Source organism: Triturus cristatus, chromosome 1_1 (assembly GCF_964204655.1).
Source record: "Triturus cristatus chromosome 1_1, aTriCri1.1, whole genome shotgun sequence".
NCBI lineage: Eukaryota > Metazoa > Chordata > Amphibia > Caudata > Salamandridae > Triturus > Triturus cristatus.
Window position 1 is genome coordinate 214,616,783 of NC_140579.1, and position 20,310 is coordinate 214,637,092.

Consider the following 20,310-nt stretch of genomic DNA (forward strand, 5'->3'; position numbering starts at 1 on the left):
CATATCTTAACTTGGAATGTCCAAGGTATGGAGACAGCGTCACACAGTACAAAAATATATTGGAAGGCGTGAAGCCCAGATAGCCTTTCTCCAAGAAACCCAGAATGCAGGAGGGGAAGACGCGCGTGTCCAGAAACGTTGGTGTGGTCAATGTTACAGCACTACATATTCAGGCTTTATATGGGTTAGGCCTGCATTTCCCTTTCGATGCATGGCCATGGAAATAGACCCTGAAGGGCGAAATGTTCTGGTGGAGTGACAGTTAGATGGCAGGCCCCTTTTATTAGCCCGTACGTGTACGCCAAATGTAGCACAGCAAGCCTTCTTGGCCCACCTCACTGTCATCCTTACCAGATTTGCGCATATAACTTTGATTATTAAAGGGATTTTAACTGTGTCTTAAACCCGCAATTAGATCGCTCCAAACAAGACAAAAGTGTAATAATTTTGTTATAACTGCAAACCAAATATTGCGCTGGAAAACTGGAAGTTGATGCACACCCACTGGGGCGGCATTCTGTAGCTCCTCGTAGCTTCTGAGACTCCTTTGCCTAGCGTGTTAAGTTTCATACACTATTTACTTGAGAGGTCCGAATGAAGTCCAGTTTTAAACACAATGGACATGAGGGATTAAAAGCTTTTGGGTAAAAATAATGTCCTATTTGAATATCTAAATGGTTCACGCTATGGGGTCTCATGAAATTATGAGCAAGTGCAGTAGGCAGACGCCACCGGACATGTCAGCATGAATTAGGAGTTGCCATTTCTTCATACCACAAGATTGATAAATGTTTAATTTGCATTTACAGTATTTATTGTGAGATGTCACTCAAAATGGTACAGCATTTATTTTCTTATCGAAACGCAATGGGCAGCTTGCATTCTTTTAATTATGTTATGGCTTTGATCACTCTTATGTGGAAATGGTGCCCACGCTTGCAGACCCTCTCTAATGTATTATGAGCAATGTGTCCTCTCTCTCTGTGAATTGCAAATCAGTGAAAGGAATAAGTGACAAGCATAGTGTCTGCTTCCTGACCCATGAGCAAGGAGACTGATGTCTCCGAAACATGATGGGATATTCGTGTATATCCTGAATAAACTATTGAACAGCAGAGGAGACTTGTGGATTATTGAGGAGACTTGTGGATTATTGTTGAGTGATGCAGCACTAAGGACTGGTTTAATATATGTATAAACATATGTATATATATATTGTGGTATGAAGGTAGTGATTATACATATTTATTTTATTGAAGTTATATATTGAGTTATATTTTCTTGGGTTTATTTATATTTATTTGGTAATGTAATGTGAATATTCTATGGTTTGGTTTAATGTTTTCGTTAATATATAATGTCATTATTTTTATGATGAGTAATTAAAAATGTACTTACTTTAGCAATATTGCTGTTGTCATTGTGTGATGCGATATTTTCGACAATTTATAGGTTTGTTTATAGGGAACGATAATTTTGTAACTGATATTTTTGTATTCAATATTAGTAAAAAACTATTTTGTTAACAGCGATATTCTTGTTCTTCATAATTGTTGTTTTGTTAGATAAGTACAGAAAGGCCATATTTTTGTTCACAAGATTTATTTTTTAATATTTTTGTGTATCGATATTTTGTGCCTCGATATTCCGTCATTGAACCCTCTAACCCTGTAGCAGTCTGTGTCTCATACATTAAAAATGTCTTCGCTGAATTTAGCACACACCTTACAGCTTCATGCAAAGAGGCCTTCAGACTGACTTGTGCTGCGCCCATAATGCTGCAGAGGAAAAGGACTTCCTACATCTTACTTGATCCTGCCCTCCCATAATGAATATTGGAAAAGGTTACCACTGCTATTGTTCCTATGACTGAGAAAAAAGTAGCACCTGGGTCCAAACCAGTGCTTAATTAGTGTCAGTGGTTTCCAGTGCTCAGCATCAGAACTTATTTCACAGGGCCATGTCTACTGAATTTTCCTTCCCTGGGCATTGGGCCCAGTAATTATTAAAAATGAATGTATCTGTTCTCCTTTTGATGTCTGCCTGGTATGGCTGACCCACCCAGTTCCAGAAATGATGACTGCATCACAATATTAATGTCAGCAGTGCATACCTGCCTTTCACCAAGGAACATCATCATTTTCTAATTCCATTGGTAAATTGTTATGGGGGGCAGCTGATGGCTGTGCTGGGAGGGAGCAGGTTGGCAAAGTTCTGTACAAACTTTAGAATGTCGTGGAGCAATTTAAAAGTGCATAGCATACTGTTTGTATCAGTTTACACTGAACTAAAACCAGTTGAAGCGGTCTATAATACTGCCTTTACGTGCTTGTGGCCCGGGCCCACCAAAAACTGCAGTCACTGTCAGAACTCAGTGCGCATGTGCTGCTCTGCACTGACACTGTATACAAACTGCTACCACTCTAATTGCTCTACTGCGTGAGCATGGCAGTGGCAGCATTGCAGAGCGCAAGCACGGTAGGCCAATCAGAACTGTAGGCACTGGCACCTGCCTGCCTGGCCTCCACTGATTAGAGCATGACGGTGACCTGCTGTGACCTGCATTACCACATCATCCCTCCTCACTGAGCCGGTAAGTGGAGGTGGATAGGTCATTGGGGGGATGGTCTGGTGTGTGTTAGACCTGTCAGCCCTAGGGTGGTCTTCCCCTATATTTTTTTTCCATTTTTGCCTCGTTACTGACCGCCATTTTTGTTGGACATAGGACTCCGGGTGCCTTACCGCCTCTGAACAGTACTGAGGTGCAGGTGCTCCCTCCTAACAACATGGTTGCCACAGGCCCCTGCTACTGCAGTGAGGCCACTGTCCTATATGCGCACTAGTAGTTGAGATAAGGCTGGGACTTAATGCTACTGTAACCTTGACCGTCCCGCCTCTTGTCACCATAGACAGACACAGCCAACTTAAGCTAGAGCTTGCCAGGTTAGAGAAGGAGCGTGAAGAGAAGAGGCTAGCTATGGAAGAAAGAAAACTTGTCCATGACCTTAGCCTGAAGGAGCTGGAAATCAAAGCCCTACAAATAGGGGCTAACAGCAACGCAAATGGTGGCAGTGTACCTACTGAGGCTTCACGGGAGTCTAGGTTCTATATGCCCAAAGATGTGGTGGCCAGTTTTAATGTGGGTGACAATATCGACAAGTGGCTAGCGGCCTACGAGGTGTCCCTGACAGCCCATGGGGTCCCCGAGAGTTATTGGGGGGTAGCCTGTACATGCCTCCGGTAGGGAGGGACACACTCTTGACACTAGGCAAGGCAGATCAGACCAACTATTCTGTTATGAAGGAAGTGTTGCTTAAGAAGTTTGGTCTTACCCCTGAGAAATATCGGCAGAAGTTCAAAAATAGCCACAAACTTCCCACACAGAACTGGGTAGATTTCCTGGACTACGCCCGCAAAGCATTGGAGGGTTGGGTGCGGGGCAGCAAGGTGACTGATTATGAAGGACTGTACGAGCACCTTCTAGATAAATGCTTTCCAGAGCTGCGCCAACACTTGGTTGACCGCAAGGTGACCGACCCGAGGGAGCTTGCGGAGGAGGCGGATACCTGGATCAGTACCAGGGTGTCGAACAAGGGATCCGGGGGGACCCCCAGAAGGGTGGACAGGGTTTCCCCCAGAAGAGAGAGGAGGGAGATAAAAAGAAGTAGTTCTCCAAAGGCCCCCAAAACAGACCGCAAGGGAGAGGGTTTGGATCCCAGCCCCAATCTGGCTACCAGAAGCCTACTTATCCTGACAGAAGTCAGCAGCCCAAAACTGTCCGGTGCTACGAGTGTGGGGAGGTTGGACACTATAAGGGGGATCCCCAGTGTCGTAAAAGGACCCCAGCCCCTACTGGAGGTAAGAGCCCCAGTGTGGCCAGTGTAGCGCTGGGGGAGGAGTTGTCCCTAGATAAGGGGGGTAAGTGGGCAGGCTTGACCCTAGTATCCCTGGGAGACAGGGAGATGGTCCCACAGACCCAGGTACCCTCAAATACTGCCAAGTACCGGCAGAGGGTCCTCGTCAACGGACAAGGGGTGGAGGCTCTGAGGGACACAGGAGCCAGCATGACAATGGTAAGGAGACAGCTGGTGTCCCCGGAGCAATTGGTTCCTGATGTATTCCACCCGGTTGTGATGGCTGACAACAATGTGGGTCACTATCCCGTGGCCCAAGTTCCCTTTGAGTGGGGAGGGGTTTCGGGCCCTTTGAGAGTTGCAGTGAGCCCTGCCATGCCAGTCGACTGTTTGTTGGGAAACGATCTTGAGCATACTGCCTGGAAGGAGGTAGAGTTCAAAGCACACGCAGAGATGCTGGGACTACCAGAATGGACCTGTGCAATCACACGGTCCATGGCTGCCCGGTGAGGGGATCAACCAGGGCTGTAGCCTGGGACAATGGCTCAGCTCACTACTGACCAGGGAAACTCCTTGGAGGACGCACCCCGTGAGATGGATGGGGCACCCGCTGCGGTTGCACCGGAGTCCACGGAGGGTGACGTTGTTCCCGTGGGGTACTTGCCAACCCCTGCAGAGTGGCAGCTGGAAGGAGGGCCTACCCGGGAGGAATTCTGTTGGGCACAGAGGGAGTGCCCCACCGTTGAGGGCATGCGGCGACAGGCCGAAATCCAAGTAGCCGGAAATGCTGCTGGAAACTACCATATCTACTGGGAGGATGGCCTTCTTTACAGTGAGCCCAAGGCTCCGGTGCATGGGTCCTCAAGGGCCTTAGTGGTCCACCAATGCTATCAAGCCTTTTTGCTGGAGTTAGTGCATGAGATCCCCCTGGCGGGACACTTGGGCCAAGATAAAACTTTTGCTCGTCTGATCCCACACTTCTATTGACCCAGGATGAGGATTGCCTCTGATGCCTTTTGCAAGACTTGCGTAACATGCAAAGCGAGTGGGAAGACAGGGACCAAGTTGAAGGTCCCCTTGGAACCCCTACCGGTTGTCGGTACCCCTTTTGAGCGGGTGGGCATCGACATTGTCGGGCCTATGGATACGCCGACCTCTTCTGGACACCGGTTCATCCTAGTTCTGATGGACCACGCCATCCGGTACCCGGAGGCAAACCCTCTGAGGACCATCACTGCACCTGCGGTGGCGCGGGCCCTGATGGGGATTTTTACCCGGGTGGGTTTCCCCAAGGTCGTGGTGTCGGACAGGGGCACCAACTTTATGTCAGCTTATATGCAGGCCATGTGGAAGGAGTGTGGGGTGACTTACATGTTCTCCACCCCTTACCACCCCCAGACCAACGGGCTCGTACAGCGTTTCAACAAGACCCTGAAAGGAATGATCAGGAGTCTGCCTGAGGACTTGAGGAAGAAGTGGGATGTCCTCTTTCCCTGTCTGTTGTTTGTCTACAGGGAGGTGCCACAGAAAGGGTAGGCTTCAGCCCCTTCGAGCTTCTGTACGGACACCCTGTTAGGGGACCCCTCAGTCTAGTGAAGGAGGGGTGGGAGAAGACTCCCGGGATGTAGTGAGCTACATGTTGGCGTTCCGCAGCCAGATGGCAAAGCTTTGGAAAGAGGCATCTGACAACCTGGAGGCCAGCCAGGCAGTCATGAAAGAGTGGTATGACTGGAATGCCCGTCCTGTGGAACTGGATACTGGACAGAAGGTGTGGGTCATGGAGCCCGGAGAGCTTAGCGCCCTCCAGGACCGGTGGACTGGCCCATACGAGATACTGGAGAAGAAGGGCCAGACCACTTACATGGTGGATCTTAAGACCCCAAGGCAACCCCACCGAGTGTTGCATGTCAACCGCCTCAAGCCGCACTATGAGAGATCTGAGCTTACCCTCCTGATGGTAACGGATGGGAGCGAGGAGGAAGAGAGCGAGCCTCTTCCGGACCTTCTGCCATCCCAAGAGAAAGATGGATCGGTGGAGAGAGTGGTCCTCTCCCCGTCCCTGACGCCAGAGCAACAGAGGGACTGTCGCCAGGTATTAGAGCAGTACTCTTCATTGTTCTCCCCCATCCCTGGGATTACCCACCTGTGTACCCATGACGTGGACACAGGGGACAGCCCCCCTGTCAAGACCAAGACCAAGACCTACAGGCTGTCGGAAAAGGTGAAGGCTAGCATCCAGAGTGAGGTCGCTAAGATGTTGGCGTTGGGGGTGATCGAACCTTCAAGCAGCCCTGGGTCAGTCCAGTGGTGTTGGTACCAAAAGCGGCCCCACCAAGCACCACACCTGAACTTCTATGTGGACTATCGAGGACTTAACTCCGTGACCAAGACGGATTCTCATCCCATCCCCAGGGCGGATGAGCTCATTGACTGGCTGGGGGCCGCCCGATACTTAAGTACCTTTGACCTCACGTCAGGATACTGGCAGATCGCCCTGACGGACGGAGCCAAGGAGAAGACTGCGTTCTCCACCCCAGAGGGTCACTTCCACTTTAGAGTGATGCTCTTTGGATTGAAAAACGCTCCTGCCACCTTTCAGCGGTTGTGGAGAAAAAGGGCCCTTGCGCTGTGAGGAGAAGAAGCGCTGAGGCGGAAAGGAAGCGCTGTGGTGCCGGACTCACTGCCGCGGCCCCAAGCTGCTGCGAAAAGCGTCGCTGCATCCCCGATCACTGCAGCGGCCCCGGAGCTGAGGGGAGGGCCGCCGCGGTTGCAACCAAGGCTGCGCTGGGCCTGAGAGCATGAAGGGTAGCGTCGCCCGGCAACCGGGGCACCAGCCGCATCATCGGCCGCGCCCCCCAGGAAGCCACGCTCCCATTGGCTGACGGGCGGAGTGCTGCTAGGAGATCCGGGGCTCGCCCAGGCGCCATTGCAAGGAGTCCCCAGGGAACGCGAGAGCTCCCCTGACCCACCGGACAGGTTCCCCGCTGTGGGGAGCCCCACCGACGTCAGTGACATCCTCCTCCCCCCAGGTAACAGCCCGCAGGAGGTGTGGAAAGGGCTGGCCAGGGGAGGGGTTGTTTGGAGACTGGTTCACGAGGAGACTGACCGGGGGAGCCTGCACATGCTCTCCCCTACGCTCCCCTGCTCCTTGACCCCCGAGTGACTGATTTGGTAAGTCGGGAGGCCTGGGACCTACGCTCCAGTGGAGGCCCAGTCCTATTCACAGCAGGGGTGATCTCAGGGGCTCCTGGGGGCCTGAGAACTTTATCAATCTAGCCAGACACGAGTAGTCACTGTCTGGGGCATGCCCCCCCTGCTGAAATGTCTCCTTTGAACCTGAAGTGAATATATAACTGCCATAGGATTGTTGCCTGAATAGAGCCTATACCTGCAATCGACTTGTTACTTGTATTTCATAGATGTTAAAGAATGCTTACCCGCATGGACTATATGCATAAGAATGATCACCTGTAGTGAATATCTGCATAGGAATTGTTGCCTGCATTGGTATAATGTTACGGAAACCGTTTAACCTGCATACTGTGAGAACTTTGCATTTCTAGTCCTGACAAGAAGTAGATAAAGATACTTGTTCTTGTAAATGAAACTGGAGCGGTGTCTCCTTATTGTGTGTGATTTACTGTGTCAGTGTGGGGGTGTGCTGCATAACTACTTCACACATAGCCTCAGGAATGCCTTCCTGCCTCACGCCAAGCTACAGTCTCAATCAATCATTCATGATATTTGTAGAGCGCACTACTCACCCGGGGAGGTCTCAAGGCGCTGGGGGAGGGGGGGCCGTCACTGCTCGAAAAGCCAAGTCTTGAGTTGCTTCCTGAAGGAGAGATGGTCCTGGGTTAGCCAGAGGTGGATGGGGAGGGAGTTCCATGTCTTGGCTGCCAGGTAGGAGAAGGATCTTCCACTGGCGGTGGCTTGGCGGATGCGTGGAACGGCGGCGAGGGCGTGGCTGGTCGACCGTAGCTGGCGGGTGGGCGTGTAGAAGGTCAGGCGGTCATTGAGGTACTTGGGGCCCAGGTCGTGGAGAGCCTTGTGTGCGTGGGTGAGGAATCTGAACGTGATCCTCTTGCTGACGGGGAGCCAGTGCAGGTCTCTCAGGTGGCCGGAGATGTGGCTGTGTCGGGGGATGTCCAGGACGATTCGTGCGGAGGCGTTCTGGATGCGTTGGAGTCTTTTCTGAAGTTTGGCCGTGGTTCCGGCATAGAGGGCGTTCCCGTAGTCCAGTCGGCTGGTGACTAGTGCCTGGGTGACCGTCTTCCTGGTTGCATTGGGGATCCAACGGAAGATCTTTCGGAGCATGCGCAGGGTGTTGAAGCATGATGACGATACGGCGTTGACTTGTCTGGTCATCGAGAGGGAGGAGTCCAGGATGAAGCCTAGGTTACGTGCATGGTCCGTTGGCTTGGGAGTGGAGCCCAGGGCGGCGGGCCAGCAGGAGTCGTCCCAGGCGGAGGGAGATGGTCCCAGGATGAGGACTTCCGTCTTGTCTGAGTTCAGTTTCAGGCGGCTGTTCTTCATCCATTCGGCGACGTCTTTCATCCCCTCGTGTAGGCTGGTTCTGGCGGAGGCTGGGTCGTTGGTGAGGGAGAGGATCAGCTGGGTGTCGTCTGCGTAGGAGATGATGTAGAGGTTGTGTTGGCATGCGATGGCTGCGAGGGGGCTCATGTATACGTTGAAGAGGGTGGGGCTGAGTGAAGATCCTTGTGGTACGCCGCAGATGACTTCGGTGGCATCGGATCTGAACGGGGGAAGGCGGACTCTCTGGGTTCTTCCGGTGAGAAACGAGATGATCCACTCCAGCGCCTTCTCTTGGATACCGGTGTTGCTGAGGCGCTGCACTAGGGTGCGGTGGCAGACGGTGTCGAACGGAGAGGTCCAGGAGGATGAGGGCCGCTGTTTCCCCGTTGTCGAGCAGGGATCTGATGTCGTCCGTGGCTGCGATGAGGGCGGTCTCGGTGCTGTGGTTGGCTCGGAAGCCGGACTGCGTGTGGTAGAGGGATCTGTTCGTCTCGAGGAAGGCGGCAAGCTGTCTGTTGACGGTCTTCTCGATGACTTTGGCAGGAAAAGGGAGGAGCGAGATGGGTCGGAAGTTCTTGAGGTCGGTGGGGTCCGCTGTTGGTTTCTTCAGGAGGGAGCTGAGCTCAGCGTGCTTCCAGCTTTCCGGGAAGGTGGCGGTGTTGAAGGAGGCGTTGATGATGTCTCTGAGTTGGGGTGCGATGATGGAGTCGGCCTTGTTGAAGACGTGGTGGGGACAGGGGTCGGTTGGGGATCCGGAGTGGATGGTGTTCATCGTGCGGATGGTGTCTTCGGTGCTGACCGGGGTCCAGGTTCTGAGGGTGGTGGTGGGGGGCGATGGTTTGGTGGTAGGGTGTGTGGTCGGAGCGCCGAAGCTGTTGTGTATTTCGGCGAACTTGCGGTGGAAGAATGAGGCGAGTGAGTCGCAGAGGTCTTGCGAGGGAGTGATGTCGTTGTTTCCGGCGTTGGGGTTGGCGAGCTCTTTGACGATGCTGAAGAGTTCCTTGCTGTTGTGGGCGTTGTTGTCCAGTCGTTCTTTGAATGCTGTCTTCTTGGTGGTGCGGATCAGCTGGTGGTGTTTGCAGGTGGCGTGCTTGAGGGCAGTCCAGTTGACTGTGGTCTGGTCGTTGCGCCAGGCTTTCTCGAGGGTGCGGCAGTTCTTCTTGGAGTTCATGAGTTCGTCGGTGAACCAAGAGGCTTTCTTGCTGCTGTGTCTGCTGGGAGGGGTCTTCAGTGGTGCGAGGACGTCTGCGAAGTTGGTGATCCATTGCGTGAGGTTGTTGGCTGCTTCGGTGGGGTCCGTTGGGCTGGCAGGTGGGTTCTGGCTGAGGGAGGTGGTGAGCTGGTCGGCGGTGATCTTGTTCCAGTTCCTGCGGGGAACCTGTTGCGGGTGGTGGTGGGTCGTGGTTCTTCTGAAGCTGAAGTGGACACAGCTGTGGTCAGTCCAATGAAGTCCGGTGGAGTGGCTGAAGGAGATGTGCTTGCTGGAGGAGAAGACTGGGTCGAGCGTGTGGCCGGCGTAGTGGGTGGGGGTGTTCACCAGTTGTTTGAGGTCGAGGTTGGCGAGGTTGTCCAGCAGGGTGGTGGTGTTGCTGTCTTTGTTGTTCTCCAGGTGGAAGTTGAGGTCCCCTAGGAGGATGTAGTCAGCGGAGGAGAGGGCGTGCGGGCTGATGAAGTCTGTGATGTCTTCGCTGAAACATGTGCGTGGTCCTGGGGGTCTGTAGATGAGGGTGCCTCTGAGTGTGGTCTTGGGGTCGGTGTGTATCTGGAAGTGGAGGTGTTCGGCGGCGGTGAAAGTGTCGTCGGAGCTGGTCGTGATGCGGATGGTGTTCTTGTGCACGATGGCGATGCCTCCTCCAGTCTGGTTGACGCGGTCCCTCCGGGTGATCTTGTATCCGTCCGGGATGGCGATGGCGATGTCGGGTGCTGAGGAGGCGTTCATCCAGGTTTCCATGAGGAAGGCGACGTCTGGTGATGTAGTGTCAAGCAGGTTCCAGAGTTCGATGGCGTGTCTGTGGACGGAGCGGGTGTTGAGCAGGATGCACTTGAGGTGGTTGCTGTTGGTGTTCGACTTGGCGGGTGCGGTGCAGGTCCGGAGGCAGGTGAATTTGCAGGCTTGGCAGGTGAAGGGTCCGTGGGTGCGTTTCGGGGTGGCTCGGTAGCATGCTGGCGGTCGGCCGGTGTTGAGTGCGTTGAGGGTGGCGGCGTTGTAGGTCCGTCGTGTGGTCTGGCAATGGCAGGGGGCAGGGGTCCTGACGCTGGGCGCGGGCCAGGCACGGATGGGCGCAGACGGGCTTGCCTTTGGCACGCCTTCGGCGCACAATCGGCGCACCCGCTGCGCGTGAACGCTGCACGTACGCACGGACTCTGCCATAAATGGAGAGTGGGGGGGCGGAGCAAGGGAGGAGCAGATGGGAGGCGGGAGCGGGGTGGCGAGTGGGGAGGGGAGCGGTGCGGTGATGCTGGAGGGAACGGGGGTGGGGCCGCGGAGGAGCAGCGGCAGGGAGCGGGGTGGAGCAGCGGGGGAAAAACGGCGGTATAGGCACAAAAACAATCAGGGGCACAACAGTTGAGAAAGAACAATTACTGGCACAACGGCGAGATCAGGGGCACAACAGTAGAAAAAAAACAATTACTGGCACAACAGCGAGATCAGGGGCACAACAGTGGATACAATACGGGCAGCGGCGGCGGCAATGGAGACCGGGCACACGAGGATGGGCTACGCGGCGGGTGGAGCGACTGGCTCTGACCAGGTCAGGTCACAGCTCCCCGCCTCGCGGACACAAGCTTATGTATCCAGTGGGAGGGATGAGCAGCTGGGAGGCGGGAGCGGGGTGGCGAGTGGGGAGGGGAGCGGTGCGGTGATGCTGGAGGGAACGGGGGTGGGGCCGCGGGGGAGCAGCGGCAGGGAGCGGGGAGCGGGGTGGAGCAGCGGGGGAAAAACGGCGGTATAGGCACAAAAACAATCAGGGGCACAACAGTTGAGAAAGAAAACAATTACTGGCACAACGGCGAGATCAGGGGCACAACAGTAGAAAGAAAAACAATTACTGGCACAACAGCGAGATCAGGGGCACAACAGTAGAAAAAAAACAATTACTGGCACTACAGCGAGATCAGGGGCACAACAGTGGATACAATACGGGCAGCGGCAATGGAGACCGGGCACACGAGGATGGGCCACGCGGCGGGTGGAGCGACCGGCTCTGGTCAGGTCAGGTCAGGTCACAGCTCTCCGCCTCGCGGACACAAGCTTATGTATCCAGTGGGAGGGAGGAGCAGCTGGGAGGCGGGAGCGGGGTGGCGAGTGGGGAGGGGAGCGGTGCGGTGATGCTGGAGGGAACGGGGGTGGGGCCGCAGGGGAGCAGCGGCAGGGAGCGGGGAGCGGGGTGGAGCAGCGGGGGAAAAACGGCGGTATAGGCACAAAAACAATCAGGGGCACAACAGTTGAGAAAGAAAACAATTACTGGCACAACGGCGAGATCAGGGGCACAACAGTAGAAAGAAAAACAATTACTGGCACAACAGCGAGATCAGGGGCACAACAGTAGAAAAAAAACAATTACTGGCACAACAGCGAGATCAGGGGCATAACAGTGGATACAATACGGGCAGCGGCGGCGGCAATGGAGACCGGGCACACGAGGATGGGCCACGCGGCGGGTGGAGCGACCGGCTCTGACCAGGTCAGGTCAGGTCACAGTGTCGGAGTCAGTGGTCCCTGGGACCCCGGTTCTAACAGTGTGTATGTGTAAATCGCTGATTCTGTGGGGCGGGGCATGTATGTGTTTATCCTCACCCTAGCCTGACATTAGCAAAGTGCATTAACCCTTGGTAGTGTCTGCCAGGTACTTTTTTCTGTTATGTTTGTATACCTTTTATTTGGCATTTTTGCAATGTTATCACGCATTTATAATTTTATATCAAAGTTGGCCCATTTTTGTTGCTTATAGAGCCACAAAAAAATAAAAAAAATATGTGAGTGCTTTGAAGCCTGCCAGGCATGTGCTAGAGTAAGTACTAAAGCAACTGGCTCTCGTCCAGCACGGGCACCGAAAAGAGCCTTTACAGCATGTCCATTAAAGCAACATTTTGTCATGTAACTGGCAAGTCCAAGGTGCTGCCAACCACTCTCAGTAGATCACGCCTGCAAAGGATGTGTCTTCAAGTCATGAGGAACTGTAATAAGGTCATCCAGGTGTCCCTTTTCATGCAGCACAGTAATTCTCCCAAACAATCTCCCCCTCCTGGCCAGATCATGGAAAAATGTATGCTGGCTCATTTCAAAAACCGCTTTGAAAAATACAACCTTCACAACACCTTCAGGATTCAGGAAATCAGGGTTCAGGAAAGGCTGAAGCACAGAGACTGCAATACTGAACATTGTAGGTGACCTACACAGATCTCTGGACGAAGGCCAGGCCTGCCTCCTAGTCCAAGTCCTCCTGGACCTTTCAGCAGCCTTTGACACTGTCAACCATGACATCCTCCTTAACATCCTCGCACTACGTGCAGGTATCAATGACACTGTACTTCAGTGGTTTGCTTCCTTCCTGAATGAATGCTCATAGTTAATCGAATTAAAAAACTCCATCTCAAAAGTAACACCAGGGGGTCTGCAAGGGTCTCCTGCCCTATTCAACCTCTATATGAAACCCCTTGCAATGATCATGAAACAAGCCACAATTACCTATCATATGACACTCAAATCTACATAAACATTTCATCAGCTAAAAACATATAAATGGGGGCGTGGCTAAGCCACGAAGCACGATGGCCGCGGCTTAGCAGAGCTCTGCTAATCCCTCACCCCCCCCTGTTTATCCAACGCACATATTCGCACCTCAATCTTGCGGCTTTTGAAGGAGAGACTATCCGGTGCCAGTCTGCGGAGATACGAACTTCGAAGGGCGTCCTGCAGCGGCGATCCGGCCTTAGTTGCTGTGCGGCCTTGTTGTGGAGGAGAGACCGGGGCCTTGAGAGATGGCAGGCGCTGGGAGAGAAGTGCGTCCCGAGCTGTACCCGGCCGTGGATCATGCACCGGAATACATCGGCGGTGCATTCACTACTGTGACCGGAGCAGGGTTCTTCCAGGAATCCTGAAACAGTTTGAGAAGTGCCCGGGGCCTGGCGGAAGAGTTGGAGCCGGGGCCTCCAGTGCGGAGGTAGCAGTGAGACGGCCCAGGCTATCATTTGATTAGAATGGAGGCGCGGCTGAAATAAGTGAGCTGCATACCGGAACCCGATCGGGGATTCCCCCCTCCCTCCTCTCACCGGCATTGATGTGGTAGATGCAGAGGAAAGTCATAGCAGCGGGAGAGAGCAAGTGGCGTATCGAGTGGATGGAGACTAAGGCGGCCCGGTAATTAGACTGGCAACTGGATTTGCGCGAAAGCGGCGCACACTGGGTACATTATCATTTGGTAACTGCATTGACCGAGTCCTGGAGAGAGAATATTCAGTGCTCCCATATGGCCTTTGGGAACCACACAATGTACAACTAAACCATGAGCTGAAACAGCTGCTGCTCTAACAGACACTCAACACTCGCAATTGGAGCATTTTTGGCCCGCTCATTGTGACACCTTCTGCTCCTTGGGCTGCGCCGTCGCCACGGTGAGTCACATCATTGACGGCTTTGGGGTTTGCCCTATTGCAGTTTACCCCACGCGCATAACAGCTAGTGCTGTGTGTGACCAGTGCCCACTATCTGGAGAGGCCCGACTGGGATCTCGCTGACTCGAGGGCCCCTCAGGGACAGTAACTCATCGTCGCACTGGTGTGTCTGGCCACCCCCCCACACTGCAGCGGTGACGCACTCGATTAGTCATTAGACACGACTGTGGGCAGATTATTGACATTGCTGGAATCCCCCTGCCCGCTCAACAACTTGAAAGCTAGGACCTGTATGGAGGCTGGAGGTGGTGGAGAGAATGCCTGAGTGACCCATGCTCTTGTTGCCTAATACCGACCTAGTGATATCATGTCGACCTCAAGGAGCAGCACGCCAGTGCAGCAGAACCGGCTTGACAGATACACCCTCCCCAAGACCTCGATGCCTTAATCTTCCCCTGCTGGTAAGGGAAGCGCTGTGCAAGGAGAAGTATCGCCGGAACCTACCATGAAGTACGTGCTAGCGGCAATTGTGGACATAAAAACCTCTCTAGAACACAAGATTGACTCCATCACAGTTGAAGTGAACCTGATTCGAGCGGATATGAACAAAAACAATGAGCGTGTTAAACAGGTTGAGCTAACAAATGCGAGTCTTGTGGAAGACACCTCCGAAATACAACGTGAAGTCAAGGACCTACAAACATTCAGGAGAGTCGCTGAATCTAAACTGGACGACTATGAAGAGAGACTGCGACGTAATAACGTGCGGATCTTCGGTGTTCCGGAAAAATCAGAAGAGCAGGCTACGGATCTCTTCATGGAAGATCTTATTCTGAAACACCTACAACCCAAGGGGCTAGGAAAGTTTTTCATTATCGAGAGAGCCCATAGAGTTCATGGAGGACGGCCTAAACCCGGTGCACCCCCCCACCCCCCTTCTGAGCTTCCGCGACCGTGATATCATACTCCAGCACGCTAGGGCTGGACCACCCTTGAAATATGAAAACGCGGACATAACATTCTTCCCGGACTTCACTCAGTTAGTTCAGAGACAGCGACGCTTCTTTCTGGGGATCAAGAAGGCACTGCGGGATAAAGGATATAAGTATGTCATGCTGTTTCCCGCCAGACTTCGAGTTGAGGCAGATGGGAGAGCATGGTTCTTTGAACATCCAGAAGCGGCGGCGGAATGGCTGGAGAATTGTTGATAAGCGAAACATTTGACGCAGTGGTGAGACCGGTGGGGGGATGTAGGTGGGTGGGGAGGACCCGGGGTGATCCTGCGGGCACTTCTAAACGTGCCAGGAATGGGTCCTAACATAGAGGACACAGAGGCAGGTGATTTCGGGCATTTTAGGCCTTCTCTGTTCCTATCGTTGTGGGATGTTTTGCAATAATTGGATGAAGTCACGAGAGTGCGGGGGAGGTTTTTTCTTGAATGGGGGGATGGGGGGAGGCACCACGCACCCTACTTTCTACCTTTAGTTATTTGGTGGGGCGACAGGCACATTGCAAGTTTAATCATAGGCAGTTTGAAGCCCGGAGTGCAGGGGAGCAGGGAGGGGGGCTGTTGGGAGGACATGTTTATGTTAGTTTAAATCTATGTGGTTGACGTAACAGTTCAATCTACTATGCTGGATCATGACACAGAGCGGTAGCAAAGCACAAATATGTTTACAAATGGGTACACAATGGGACGTTGGAATTAGGTTCCTTAGCTGGAATGTCAACGGGCTGGGGGATAAGCTTAAGCGTAGAATGGTACTTCAGTATTTCAAGAGACAGGCCCCTGATATCGTCCTGTTGCAAGAAACACACCTGATGGGTAACATGTGCCAAGCTATGCACAGAGGAGGGAATAGACTGGTGGCGCACTCGGGTTTTACGACAGGCTCTAGAGTAGTGGGCATACTAGTCAGGAACTCGTTCCCTTTCATGGCGCAGGCTAAGTGGTAGATATGTGGGAATATCGGGGGAGTGGGAAGGTCAGACCATCACATGTATCTCAGTATACGTTCCCCCCAGCCTTCAAAGTGAGAGTTATAAGGATCTGAGTGCGGTGATGCTGTCATTCCCGCTGGGTCTCCTCATTATGGGGGGAGACTTTAACGCAGTCATATCTGGCGAGTTGGATCGTCACCCCCCGCGAGCCATCCGGCTGGCGCAGAGGTGGCTCTTCAACTTCCTTGAGGCCATGGGGCTGGTAGATGGATGGAGGATCCATAATCCAGATAGAACCCAATATACCTTTCGTTCCAGTACTCATTTAAGTCTGTCTCGAATTGATTATATCCTGGTTCTGGTGGCGCAGGCCTGTGATATCCGAGAGATTCGGCATCTAGGTAGGGGAATCTCGGACCATTCTCCTGTATGCATGCGAATGGTCCTGGGCCAAATCAGTGTTGGGAGGGTCACTCCCATTAACCCGTAGCACCTACGCGACCCTGACATTCGGAAAAAAATGATTAAGACTACTGATCATTATTTTCAGGAAAACGAGGGAACTGTGAACTCTGCACAGACATAATGGGAAGCCTATAAACAGTTATCCGTGGGGAAGCGCTATCCCTCATTGCGGGTAAGAAGAAAGACAAGCAAAAAGATTTGGAGAGGGCGGAAGAGGAGGTGCTCAAATTGGAGGAGGAACTGGAACACGCAGTGACGCCTGAAAGGGTGCACCTGTTGAACCTAAAACAGGATTAATTTAGAGGCATAGCTACGGATAGTGCTAGGACACAGGGGAGACAGCAGCAGAGTAGACTCTATGAACATGGAGATAAGGCAGGGAAACTGATTGCATGGCTGGAAAGGAAAGAATGGGCATCTCGACTGGTACCCGAGCTAGCATGCGGGGGGCCAATCCCATCACAGATCCACAAAGCATAACAAACTGATTTGCGAACCACTATCAGAAGGTTTACAGAACAAAGGGACAGTATACGGAGGGAGAAAATCCGAACCTAATTCGAGATATTGTAATCCCCACACTGTCCGATGAGAACCGTGAGTACCTGGAGTCGGATTTCTCTTTGGAGAAAGTGGCCCAGGCTATAAGAGTGATTAATTCCGGTAAAGCGTCGGGTCCCAATGGCATCCCGATCGAGCTCTACAAGCTGAGACCGGACAAAATTGCTCCCTGCCTCCATTCAATGTTTCTGGAAAGTAGGGAAAGGGGTACACTCCCACTAGATCAAAGAATTGCCAATATTGTGGTTATTCATAAAGAAGGCAAGCCTAAAAATCTTTGCACGTCCTATAGGCCAATATCACTCCTCAATGCTGAGCCTAAGATACTAGCTAAGATGCAGGCTACATGTCTGGTAAAAGTGATCGCTACCTTGGTGCACCCTGACCAGTCTGGCTTTATGCCACGCCGTAACACTGCCTTAAACTTACGCCGACTCCATGTGGTGCTGGGTAGGGAAACAACCATTTTGGAACCAGCCATCCTGGTATCACTCGACGCCACCATGGCGTTTGACATGGTGGAGTGGCCATTTCTCTTCGCCGTTCTAGATAATATGGGAATTGGACCCCAATATGTGTGCTGGATCCGGTTGCTATATTCTGAACCCATGGCCCAAATAATTGTGAACAATTGCAAATCAGCGGCTTTTGAGCTTAGCCGCGGAACCCGTCAAGGTTGTCCTCTGTCCCCGCTTCTCTTCGCCTTGGCGTTGGAACCTTTGGCGGCGTGGATTCGCAGGGATCGAGCAATTAGTGGTATGCGCTGGACCCCGGACTGAGAGGACCGGATTTCACAATATATGCAGATGATGTGTTGCTGTATCTGACATCCCCGAGGGCCTCTATGATATGTCTACTAGATATCCTCGCAATCTTCTGCAGATATTCCGGATTTACCATAAACTAGGCTAAATCCGTGATCTATGTTCTTCGCCGCGAACCGTCGGTTCTCCCGAAACACTGCCAGATAAGGACTACCGCAGATGGCTTTCGATACCTCGGCATTTTCATTACATTAAACGCTACGCTGCGGTTCACCTGTAATCTCCTACCACCCATTCAGAGATTGAAGGGAGATATCAGCCGCTGGAAGTCTCTGCCTCTCTTGTTATTAGGAAAGGCCGCTCAATTTAAAATGATGGCTTTGCCCCGATTTCTTTACGCCCTCCAGAACTCAATGGACTTAGTTCCCAAGTCGTATTTCAAAGAAATAGAACCTCTGCAGAGAACCCTCTTATGGGACGGAAAACCTCGGATTGCATTCACTAAATTAACACTTAACTGGTACGATGGCGGCATTAGTCTCCCGGACATCAGGAAATATTATTGGTCAGCCCATCTAGCTGCTATCAACATGGGGATCTATGGTTGTCGTGATGACCCCGGATGCGCCATGGATAGATGGCTCCTCCCTGGCGGGGACTGTAATAGAACACTTTATGCCAAACCCTGTAGGTACCCCCTCACAGGTCCGACAGTTCACTCGGTTCACGTATGGCATGAAGTGGATAAGCAACTGGGATGGGATCGTAGGCTTACATTGGCTACTCCCCTCAGGAGCTCCGAAAAGCTACGGAGCATCTGGCAAACTAAAGGGTTTGATAGGTGGGACCTTATTGGTATTTCCCAGATTAAGGACCTCTGGATCGAGGGCACAATCCTCCCGTTCGCCACTCTCCAACGGCAATACAATTTGGCTGACACAGAGTATTATAGATACCTACAGGTCAGGCACGCACTCCAGACTCACCTCGCTAACAGCCCCTCCCCTCCCGATGCATCACCTCTAGAAGACAGGATATTGGACGGCCATCTACCCGAGTGGACTATCTCACTGATTTACAGGAAATTGATAAACAATATGGATGACCCACTCCAGTCCCTGAAGGACAAATGGGTTAGAGATGGACTTGAACTGGACGACGAAGACTGGCAGGCAGCAGTCTCCTGCCCTAGGGAAGTGGCAGTCCAAGCAAGGCTACGTCTGGTGCAACTAAAGATTCTACACAGAGTGTACATCACTGGGCCGGGCTTGGTCCGGATGGGCAAAACGGATAGTGGAGAGTGCAGGCGTGGGTGCGGGGAATTGGGTACCTTCCAGTCCGAAGCCCGTAGGTGCCTTTTAAATATTTGGGAACCGACAGACCTAACCTCTAATGCGAAACAATGGGCGACCCTGGCACTCATGGTGGCTAAGAGAAACATAGCACAGAATTGGGGGGCACACCAAGCGCCAATGCTAGAAAAATGGAAGGACGATTTGGACTGGTGCATGTTTTGGGAAAAATCAGTATATGTAGCCACAGGGTGTCCCGGGAAGTGGAGCAAAGTGTGGGGGCCCTGGAATAAGTATAGAGGAGATATCTGTACCCCACCAGATCCCCTAAACAGCAAAGAGACTCTAGAAACCCCATAATTGTCATGTTTTTGTATACTGGAAATTGATTCACTGTAACCAAGGTTGGAAAATTGAATGAGGTGCAGTCTCTTGCTCGTGTCATAAATGATATGTAATGTTGATTTGTTGTATAATAAAAAGATTCATAAAAACATTTAAACAGCACTCTCTCCATGGTTCAATCCTGGCTGTCCAACAACCATGGTAAGCTTAATCCTTGCAAAACCGAACTCCTATTCATCTAACCAAAAAAAAGTCCTTCCCTGTTGATATCTGGCTTGACGGCCTCACTGCATTAAACTGCAAATTATCCATCTCTAACTCTGTAAAATCTCTGAGGATCACACTTGACAAAAACCTGTCTATGAAAGAGTATATTAATGCCTCAGCTAAATGTGTCTTCTACAAGTTAAAACACCTTAAAAAAGTGAAAAACCTTTCATCCCCATCGCAGACCTAAAGACAGTGGTACAATTCTTCGTCCTCTCCAAACTGGACTATGGTAACGCAATGATCATGGGCGCCTCAAATACACACTTAGCCCCCTTGAAATCTACACTCCTGTTGGGAAAGAGCCGCTTCGACCACATCACTCCCACACTCAGTACCTCAACAGGCTACCAATCTAGTCAAGATGTATATTCAAAAGTGCTTGAATAACACTCAAAGCGCTCTACATGAAAAAAACAGTTTACCTGGCAAACAATCTATCGAAAGCCAGCCAAAAGAGACCTCTTTGAATCTCCAAGAGTCTACTCCTGATTCCTCCAAAATTCAAGAAAGAAAAATAGTACACCTGCTCCTTCTCTGGGAACGCTCTCAGAATCTGGAACTCGTTGTCTCAGGATTTACGTGACAATCACTCATTTCCTCACTTCAAGAAGAAACTTAAACTTCTTCTTATTAATAAATACCTAAACCCTCCCCACTAAATGACCA